A 10,379-nucleotide genomic window follows, 5' to 3' on the forward strand; every position below is an offset into this window, starting at 1 on the left:
ATATATATATATATATTTTTTTTTTCAAAAGATAAAAAATTATTAGAGTTGAAAGATTTACTCTGAAGCTTTAAAAGTAGAGGAATATGAGATTGTAGAATTTCTTCAAGAAAGAAGAATGAGATACTTATCTATATAAAGAAGAATAAGAGACTCACTACTTCTAAATAAAGCATATCAAGAACTATTGAATAAGAAGAAAATGAAAAAACAAATTTAAAATTGTAGCTGAAATCTTAATTTAAAAATCTTACTAGTCTATATTAATGTGCTTAAATATATAGATCTTAAAAAGAGTCGAATGAGTTTAATTCAAATGGTTGAAACATAATGGACTTATTAGGTTAAAAGAAAGAATAGATTGTTATTAAATTTATAGTAATAGATAATAATACAATATTTACTTATTTCTTTTAAAAAATATATTACTAATTAATTTCCATCATTTAGATAAAATTAATAAGGAGTTCTTAGTTATTGAAAGTTGGTAATTGAATAATTTTTTATAATTTTTTTTCAATTTCTTAAAATCTGCAAGATTTTAATTAAATAAATAATGGATATATAAAATTATTATAAATAAGAATATTATAGTTTATCAAAATTTATGCACTACAAGGTCTCTCAATTGTTTAACACATAGGTTGAGAAATTACCCTTTTAACATTTAACTCTATTGATATTCATAATATCCATATAAATCTTTAAAATCTCAAAATGCATAACAACTAAAAAATTTACTCTACAGCTTCTTAAGTTACTAACATGAGATGCGAGAATTTTTTTACGGAAGAAGAATGAAAGATTCGACTATATAATGATAAATATAAGATTCTGACTACTATAAAAATTATTGAAAAAGAAGAAAATAAAAAAATAAATATGAAATTAGAACTAAAAATTTAATTTAAAAGAAATAAAAAATTCGAAATTTGAATAAAAATTCTAATTTAAAAGAAAAATAGGACATGAGTTTAAATTCCAATAACCTGAAAATAAAAATTTAAATGAATTTAAATATATATATATATATATATATAATCGCTTAAATATATACATTATCAAAAAAAAAAAAAGAAATCAAATGAGTTTAGTTCAAATGATTGAAACAAAATGAACCTAGTAGGTTAAATAAAATAATGAATTCTGAATTTATGATAACAGATAAATAATATAATATTATATATTTAGATAAAATTAAAAAAATATATATTCTTATTTATTCGGTGCTTGTAGTTGAGGCACTTATTCTTAAAGATTTTTTTTTCAATCTCTTGAATTTTTTTTTTTTTTAATTTTAACTGAACAACTAACTCTTGGGTTGTGAATAAATAACAAAAAGGAAAAACGGTTCAAGAATATGTAACTACTTTCTCTGCATATAAAATTTTTCTTCTATATATTTGGTACCCATAGCCATCTTCTCTGAAAAATCAAGAATTGTTATCATGCCTCATCAAGAAATAGAAGACCCCAAGAAGATTGAATTCCCACTCGACTCAAAGTTATACAAGATCCTATATGAAATTGGCGAGAGCGTCAGTGTCAAGGTTTACAAAGTCATTTGCTTGCCATTGGACTCAACTGTGGTCGCCATCAAGGCCATTGATCTCGATCGATCTCAAGCTGTTCTCAACAACATTCGACGGGAAACCAAGACCATGTCCCTTCTTTCCCACCCTAATATCCTCAGTGCTCTCTGTTGTTTCACCGTTGATCGCCATCTTTGGGTTGTCATGCCCTACATGTCCCTCGGTTCGCTCCAGTCCATCATTTCTTCTTCATTCACCGACGGTCTACCAGAGCAATGCATCGCAATATTCCTGAAAGAAACCCTTAACGCATTGTGTTGTTTGCACAACCAGGGCTACCTACACAGAGACATCAAGCCAGGAAACATTCTTGTGGACGGAAATGGGTCGGTCAAGCTCGCTGATTTCGGTGTCTCCGCCTCAATTTACGAGTTGGACTCTTCGTCCTCAGCCTCGGCGTCTAAGCCTTACTGGATTGCGCCTGAGTTTATACACTCGCAAACTGGACACAGTTTCAAGGCGGACATTTGGTCTTTTGGCATAACGGCGCTGGAATTAGCTCATGGACAACCTCCTCTGTCTCGTCTGCCGCCCTCAAAGTCTTTGGTCATCAACATAACCAAGCGGTTTCCCTTCTGGGATATAACAAGGACCACGACTGACAAGGAGTTCTCAGAGGCTTTCAGAAACATGGTGGCTTCGTGTCTCAATCAAGATCCCGCCAAGAGACCCACTGTAGATAAGCTCTTGAAGCATTCTTTCTTCAAGAACTGCGGAGGCGCAGATTTCCTTGCGGAAAACTTGCTGAGTGGATTACTTAGCATCGAAGATCGGTTCAAAGCGATGGAGGTCTTGTACAGAGATGGTAATGTGCTAGAAGAGGTCGATCCACTGAGTCTAGTCATCGAAGAAAGAAAAATAAGTGGGTGGAATTTCAATAAAGAAAGGTTGGTTCTCGACCCAGTACATGCAGCAGAGTCAAGGGATGATGAAAACAATTTCATCATCCAAGATACGACTGAAGGAAGTGAGTCGGTGGATGATCGGAAGGAACCAGGAGAGAATTTTTCAGGACGTGTTGTGATTGAGGAGGAAGGAACAAGCGAGAGAGCAAGTAGCGGGAGTGAGGTTGGTGAAACGGAATCAGACATTGGTGTTAATAGACAGAATTAGGAACAGCTTATGCATCAACTTAATGATCTTTGCTTTGGAATTGAGAGGTTGAAGATGGAATTGGAGTTTGAGAGGGAAAGAAACTCAGCTTTGGAGATGAAACTGAAATTTCTCGAGATTCAGATGTCTGCTACTGCAAATGCATCAACCAGTAGTAGTCGAACTTTTCTTTTTCTTCGATAATCACAATTTGTTTTTTCCTTTTTCTAATTCAGTATGTCGATCCTGGTTGATTACACAAGATTTGTAATAGAACTTTGATTACATAGGAGTATATCACATCAGAGATTACAAAAAATTTTCGGTGCTCCTCTTTTCTAGTTGTTTTTAACTGTATGTGCGTTTGATAGGCTACTTTTTGTGAAGAATTGAGTCAAATTATACTGTTATCTATTACTACAAATTAAATAATGATCTATTCTTCTTTTAAACCTAGTAAGTCCATTATATTTCAGTTATTTGAATTGAACTCATTCGATTTTTTTGTGATCTATCTATTTAAGCTCATTAATCTAGACTAATAAAATTTTATATATATTTAAGTTCCATTAGATTTTTTTTTCAACCTATTTGAATTTTAAATTCATGTCATATTTTTCTTTTTAAATTAGGGGTTCAACTCCAATTTAAATTTTTTCTTTAATTTTCTTCTTCTTTAATAGTTCTTCATTATGCTTCATTCAATTACCCAAGCTTCTCATTCTTCTTTATATAGCTAAGTCCTACATTCTCTTTTCGTGAAAGAATTCTACCATCTCATCTTCCTCTATTTTCATATATCAGCAGTTCAAGAAGCTGTAGACTAAAATTTTCAACTCTTATAATTTCTGAAAGTTTGGAGATTCATATAAATATTATGAGTATTAATAAGGTTAATGTTAAAGAGGACGACTCTCAACCCATTTCAAATAATTCACAAATCTTATAGTGTATGAATTTTAATAAATTATAATGTTATTATCTTATAATAATTATATATATATATTGATTTAGATTCTTCGAAAATGTAGAATTAGAGGTAAACACCAAAAAGAATGTTGAAATCCGTATCTCTCCACTTTAACCCAAAGGCATTTGAGACTTATCCTTCTATCCCTAGCTTGGCACTCAATTCTACCCTTTGCTATGATTACTTTTTTATTAATCTCCTTCAATTTATTTAGTCATATGATTATTATATTTTGAGTCAAATTCCCTATATTTTGCCTCTTCTACCTACTTCACTAATAATGTTTTGCACCCAAGGCTGTACCCTCCTTATTTTCTTAGCATCAATCAAGTCTCTACCATCACAAAGACACTTTTTCTCTTTCTTTAATGTCCTCAATTTTAATGAAAAAAGTTATGTTTTGGTTTTAATAGAAAATTCAAGAAAATATAAAAGAAAGAATATGAAAATGGAATCACTTAATTAGAGGAAAATATAACCAAGTCATGTCTTAGAACAATCGATTCTTGGTTGTCAAAATGCATTTGATAACTCATATAATTTGAGCCTCAAGTACATGATCTCGAATTCATGATCAATAATGCTATTAAAAACTCTGCATATGACATCATTAATAGAAATTTTAAATTTCTAAATAAATTCTCCCTACTTAACCTAATAATCATGTTATGATTGTGAATTAAGTTAATTGGGATAAATTAAATTGAGTAAAATATCATAAAAATTATCTTGATAAGTTAAAATCAACTCAAGAAAGAAAATTGATAAAACGTCATAAGAGGTTACCTTAATAAATATAATCAATCCTTCACTCAACAAGATGGTTTAAAACAACTTGTCAAAGAGAACTCACAATAGCAAATGGTAAGGCAAACTTAAATAGTTTTTATTGATCTCAAAATTCGATTACAATTGAAGGGTGGTGGTCACCTTATATTTTTGAATGAAACTCAAAAAATAAAATTCTAATTAAATTTCTTAATTTAAATTAATCTATGAAACATTAATATGATAATTAAAATAATTAAACTTTAATTAAAACGTAAATTCATCTTTCTTGAATCAATCAAAGTGTCCCATTCAGATTGAAGTATTTATGTTGTACTTAGCTTGTCCTTGAATTAAATAATTAATTTCCTCGAAGAGTCCTTACTAAAAAATACTCATTGTTGGCATAGGAAGGGAGTGGAAGAATTTGGTTAGGAACCTTGACTCTTGGCCGAATTCTCCATGTGCTTGAATTGTCTTTCTTTGTGAAAGAACTCTTCCTTTTGAATTAGACTCCGTGGCCACATAAATCTCTTTCTTTTCGTTGGAATTTGATTTTAAAGGAAGTCTTCTTGATCTTTTTTTGAAGGTGAAGTTGGTGGGTAGGAGTTTCCTCATCAGGATGGAACTCAGTAACACCCAAGTATTTTTAATTTTATTCTTATTATTTTTATTTATTTATTTATTTTTATATTTGAATTTTTTAGATTTTTATTTAATTTAATTTAATAAAAATAAAAATAATAATAATAATAAAATTTAGTAAAAATATTATTTGGATTTAATTGAAATTGATTTTGAGAAAAAAAAAAGGGTAAAAATTTAGATTATGAGGGTGTTTTTGAAAAGAAAATCGGAAACCGATGGTCAAAACGCAATTTAGAAAAGTTGTACAACGTCAGCACCCACGTCAGCGGCCCGGTCAGTAGCCCCGGTCAACCAAGACATGCCGCGTGGTAAAGAAACGCTGACACGGGACGGGCCACGTGGGCGATCCGCGTGCGCGCGATCAGACGGCACAGATCCGTTCCCGCACGCACGGACGGTCCAGATCAAACGTGAGCACGGACGACCCAGATTCACGCATACGGACGTCCCAGATTGCATCGCGATGTACGGTCCAGATTTAATCCCAATTAAATCGTGATCGGATGGTCCAGATTTAATCCCAATTAAATCGTGATCGGACGGTCTAGATTTAATCTTGATGGATGGTTGAGATTAAAAGGCAAAGGGTCTAAATAACCCCACCCACACCTGACCACAAAACCCTAGCCGCCAGTGCCTCGCCAGAGAAGAAGAACCAGACGCCGGAGGAGCCGGTCTCCGCCACCCGCCGTTGGAAGAGTCGCCGCACCCGAGAGCACCGCCGCCGGTAAGTCTCGATTTTTCGTGATTTTTTTGCCCCCCGAGGGTCCTAGGGTTGTTTTATCGCAGGGACCGATGCAAATGTGGCCGAATTCAGTCGAAAATGGCCAATTCGATGTGGATCGCCGCCGCGAGCGACGTCGCCGGAGCACGGCGACCTGAATTTTGATATTGGCCGAAAGGGGCTCTAGGTCTGATTTAGAATTTTTTGGGACACGTGCAGGTACCAGTAGTGCATTTCAGTTTTTCGAGAAAAATTAAAGAAAATTAGGGACAGCCCGTAAGCGCACTGTAGAGTCAATTTCAGACTCCGAAACAAGTAAGGACCCATCACCCTATTTTCTATCACGGTATTAAAGCTTAATAAATAATTAAACGGTATTTTAAGACTTTATAGATGTATAATTGATTGAGGTTGCTAATAGAGCTCGAGTCTGATACAGTGTTGGTCTGTTGTTGTTTGATCTAATTTTCAGTATTAAATGTAACATGATGTTTGATGTAATTATGTTATGGTCTCGTATGCATGAATTATGGTTTCTTTTATTATGGTTTGTATTATGGTGAACCCGATACTGTGTTGTCTTGTTTGGTGTCAATTACTGGTTTACATGTTGTGTATGATTGGATGATTGAGATCAATAAGATAGATAATGTGGACAGCCTGACTAGATATCCTAGAAGATGGTGGACGGACTGGGTCCGTAAGGAACCTATTGGGAACGTGGTCTCTCATACTGGACGGGGTATGGAAACCTTATGTGTTTTGGTACCCATACCGGACGGGGTATGGGGACGGCCCGTTTCACCCTCATACCGGACGGGGTATTGAGATTCATGGTTTTGGCGCCTATACCAGACGAGGTAGGAAGACGGCTCTGGAATCAGATTATTAATGTTAATGGTTCACGGGTAGCAGGGACCCCTTATGGATCCCCATGAATACTAGTAGGCTGGTAAAAGAGGAAAATATGTTGTTCAATGATTGAAATACAAAGGCATGGTAAGTGTTATATTATAAAGTCTATATGATTTCATGATGATGATAATGTTATTGCTTTCATATGTTATTTTCATGGATCTCACTGAGGTAAGTGGACAGTAAAGGTTTTTATGTTAATAAACGAGTTCGTTATAAATTATGCTCCATTGGTCATTTTTATTTTCTACCCACATTTACTTCCGTGGCGGTGAGATAGTGTTGTCTTTACTGAACTGGTGTAGCTCATTCCTTATTTAACCATTTCAGATCAGGAAGACGTCGTTCCCGAGCCCGTTCCGCACGAAGACGGCGAATGGGACGCCTAAAGACTTCATAGTTATATTTATAGTTCTTATTTCGAGTATCTCTTTTAGTTAGTTTGTTCCTTCATGTTTTGAGTACGTTTTGGTTATTGTGTAAGGGATGTTAATCAAATTTTTATTACGCTTTCGCATTTGAGATTTTTAATACATACATTTCATTTAAATTTCTGGGGCCGTTACAAACTCTCACTTGGGGGAGATTGAGCTTCTTTACTTTATCCTCTTTTGTCAAGTCTTCTTCCTATAAAAGTATAAATTGTAACTCCCATGGCTTCTCCTTGCTTTATTGTGACTGTTCTACCAAGTGAGACTCAAATTCTTCAAAATTATTAAGAGAAGATCCCAATTGGGAAGAAGTTTCCTTTTGCAATGGGTGAACTTCTTTTTGTCCCTATCCATACAGTCACATGTGTGAATCACACATGGTTGCATGTGTGATGCATGCCAAGGGGGATCAAGGCCATGATCCATATGATAATAATAAAACTTGACAACTTTCGAATAGATATAAATTAAAAATTGAAAGGAGGATTATTTTTCTAATCCTCTTATATAATTATGAAGAGTTTACAAAAATAACAAATGAAGTAAAATAAGTAAATCCTAAAAATAATATATAAAATTAATATACTCTCATTTTTTTACTAAATTAATTAAAATAATTAATTTATTTTTAATATAAAATAAAAATAGAAAATGATAAAAATATAAAATTAAAAATCACCCTTGATCAGGCCAAGAGGATTGTATCTTGATTCTTCTTGGGCTAAATTGAATCTCTTGTTAAAGCTGCGAGTATCCTCAAGCTTGCGGGTTGTCATGTGGGCTTTAAAATCACTTCCGCGTACATTCATGGATAGGCCTTGGTAATGATCTGGATTAGGAAACAAGCAAGGGCCAAAATACTTTCCTCTTTAGAATGGAACTCACGGGAAAAATATTTTCCTTTTTCATGGCTAAATTCTCCTTTCTCGCAAGTGCAAGTGCTTGTTTGCTATCCCTGCATGCGCGTGCGCATGCAAATGCTCTTATAGGCTAGCCTACGCGCGTTAGGCTTCTCTGTTTCGTGCGCGTGCATGTTACCTGCGTCTGCATGGCAATAGGCGTCCTTTGGGATTCCTACTCTTTGTGGGAATCTTTTAGCTTGCGATTCTCTTCCTCCCACAGACAGGCACTAACTTGCGAGGTGCGATTTGGGTCTATGAAATTTTTTTTGTGTAATATACAGTCCCCAATAGAAGATGTGTAAATAAATAAATAAAAAAACTTTCATTTTATAATAAAATAAATTAAATTAGAACTTAGGGTTTAAATAAAAGAAATTTTAAAAATTAAGAATTTTTTATAAATTTTAAGGACCTAAATAAAAATGTGTGGGAAAAAAAGGGTCAAATGCCTAATTAAATAAGAATGGAAGAGGGGCAAAGAGAAATCAAGAAATAGACGGTCAAGATCGCACTATTTGAGAGACCCGACAGCTTGAAATCACACCTGCTTAAAAGGCCTAGATTGAATCTTGCAAGATCGGATAGCTAGGAAAATTGGTATTTAGAGAAATAAATTAGGATTTTTCTCTTCATTCAGCAAATGAGAGCTGAAAATGAGAGAGGATGAGAGATGAGTCGAGTGGGTGAGAGAGCAAGCCGAGTTGAGTGAGGGTCGGGCCGAGGAAAAGAAGAGAACACCGCCCGAGATAGAGAGAGAGAGAGAGAGAGAGAGAGAGAGAGACGAGCAAGGGAACAAGAATGAGAGAAGGAAACGAGTCCGAAGAGGAAGGAGACGTATAGCGGAGGTGGAAGGGAACCGTGACCAAGAAACGTCGCATTGCTAGTGGATTCTGAAGCTGTGTTGTACGCGACGCCGGAGTTCCGAAAACAAGTAAGTTTCGTCCCTTTCCATTTTTTCAAGATTCCCTTTTCGTATTTCACTCTAACCGGCTGTAGGTGTGAAACCAAATCACCTAACTGTTGCAGTAAGGGAGGAGTGCTCTTGGGGAACCAAGGAGACCATTCTCCCAAAGCTATGAATCGAACCTGAGGCTGTTTCAGATTTTTTAGGCACCGAACCTGAACCAAGTGAGTTTTTTTTTCCTTTTCAGCATGAGTTCTTAATGGAAATGGGTATTAATATGTGTGTGTGTGTGCAGGTTTCAGGAGCTAGAGTGCTCACCTCGCCACAGTGAGTGTGAGAGTCTTCTCAAAAAAACCAAAAATCATCTCCGGTGGTATAAATATGAAAACTTAAGGTTGTTCCGGCCTTCACAGCACCCAAACCGAATTAGGTGACCTTCGGTTTTCTTTTTTGTTGTGAAATTTTAGTAAATATGGATGATAATACGTATTTATGTGTATACGTATAGATTTTAAAAAATAAATCGCTCACACCTACGTAGGAAACTAAAGTGGTGGCTCGTCGAATACCAAAGAACGAGCTTGTTGTTGGTAATTACTCAAAACGGCCACTATTAGTAAATTTATTTTCGTCAATTAAATCGGATTATGTTTATGTATTGTGATTATAGGCTGTCGATCAAATGGAATACAATCTATTTGAGGAACTTTGGTAAGTATTTCCTCATTCCAAACTCGAATTAGGATTTTAAGAGCCTATACATGTGTATTCTTTAATTTGTGTGTATTTTAGTAGATAACAGATACTGACTTGATTCCTTGATGAAGAACAGAACTTGGACATCTTCCGGCAGTGGGAACTTCTAGGAAAGAGTTTGGGACACTCAATTTTCTTGTCTTTGTATCATTGGACATGGTTTCATTTGACCATGTGACATATGACGAATGAGCCTTAACTTGTTTGAAAATCATAAGGAGATGGAAACCAAAAAATTTAAGAACTGATAAATGTTTGAATGTATGATAAGGAATAAAATTTATAAATGAAAAAAAACCACCAATAAAGTGAAAGGTTGAAAAAAGAAAACAACGTAAGAAAATAAATAAAAGTAGAAAATGAATTAATTATGGTTACAAAACAAATTAACTTAAATATATTTAAAGGAAAATAGAATAAAAGGGAAATAAATAAGGAATTGGAAAAGGAGCGAAAGTGAGTGACTAGTGTGTGGATCCTGGATATATTTTTCGTTTAGTCTTAATCAAGGAGAGGAATATGTGGCTAAAGTTCAACAGGTATGGTAAACCTGCACATGGATAGAGTTTGAAACCTAGTTCAGACGTGAATAAGTGTTTGTGAACGTGGGTCACCCAGCAAACACAACTGTTATGGCTAATGTGAGATTTTATGTGTATGTTATCCACGTGATGAGA

At 34.6% G+C, this 10,379-nt stretch overlaps 1 pseudogene; it reads left to right on the forward strand.

The window, feature by feature from the left end:
* Positions 1-1,382: 1,382 nt before the first annotated feature.
* On the forward strand, positions 1,383-3,013 carry LOC110815902 (serine/threonine-protein kinase BLUS1 pseudogene; annotated as a pseudogene).
* The last annotated feature ends 7,366 nt before the right edge of the window (positions 3,014-10,379 follow it).

This window comes from Carica papaya, chromosome 3 (genome assembly GCF_054855325.1).
Source record: "Carica papaya isolate Zhongbai chromosome 3, ASM5485532v1, whole genome shotgun sequence".
NCBI classification, from domain to species: domain Eukaryota; kingdom Viridiplantae; phylum Streptophyta; class Magnoliopsida; order Brassicales; family Caricaceae; genus Carica; species Carica papaya.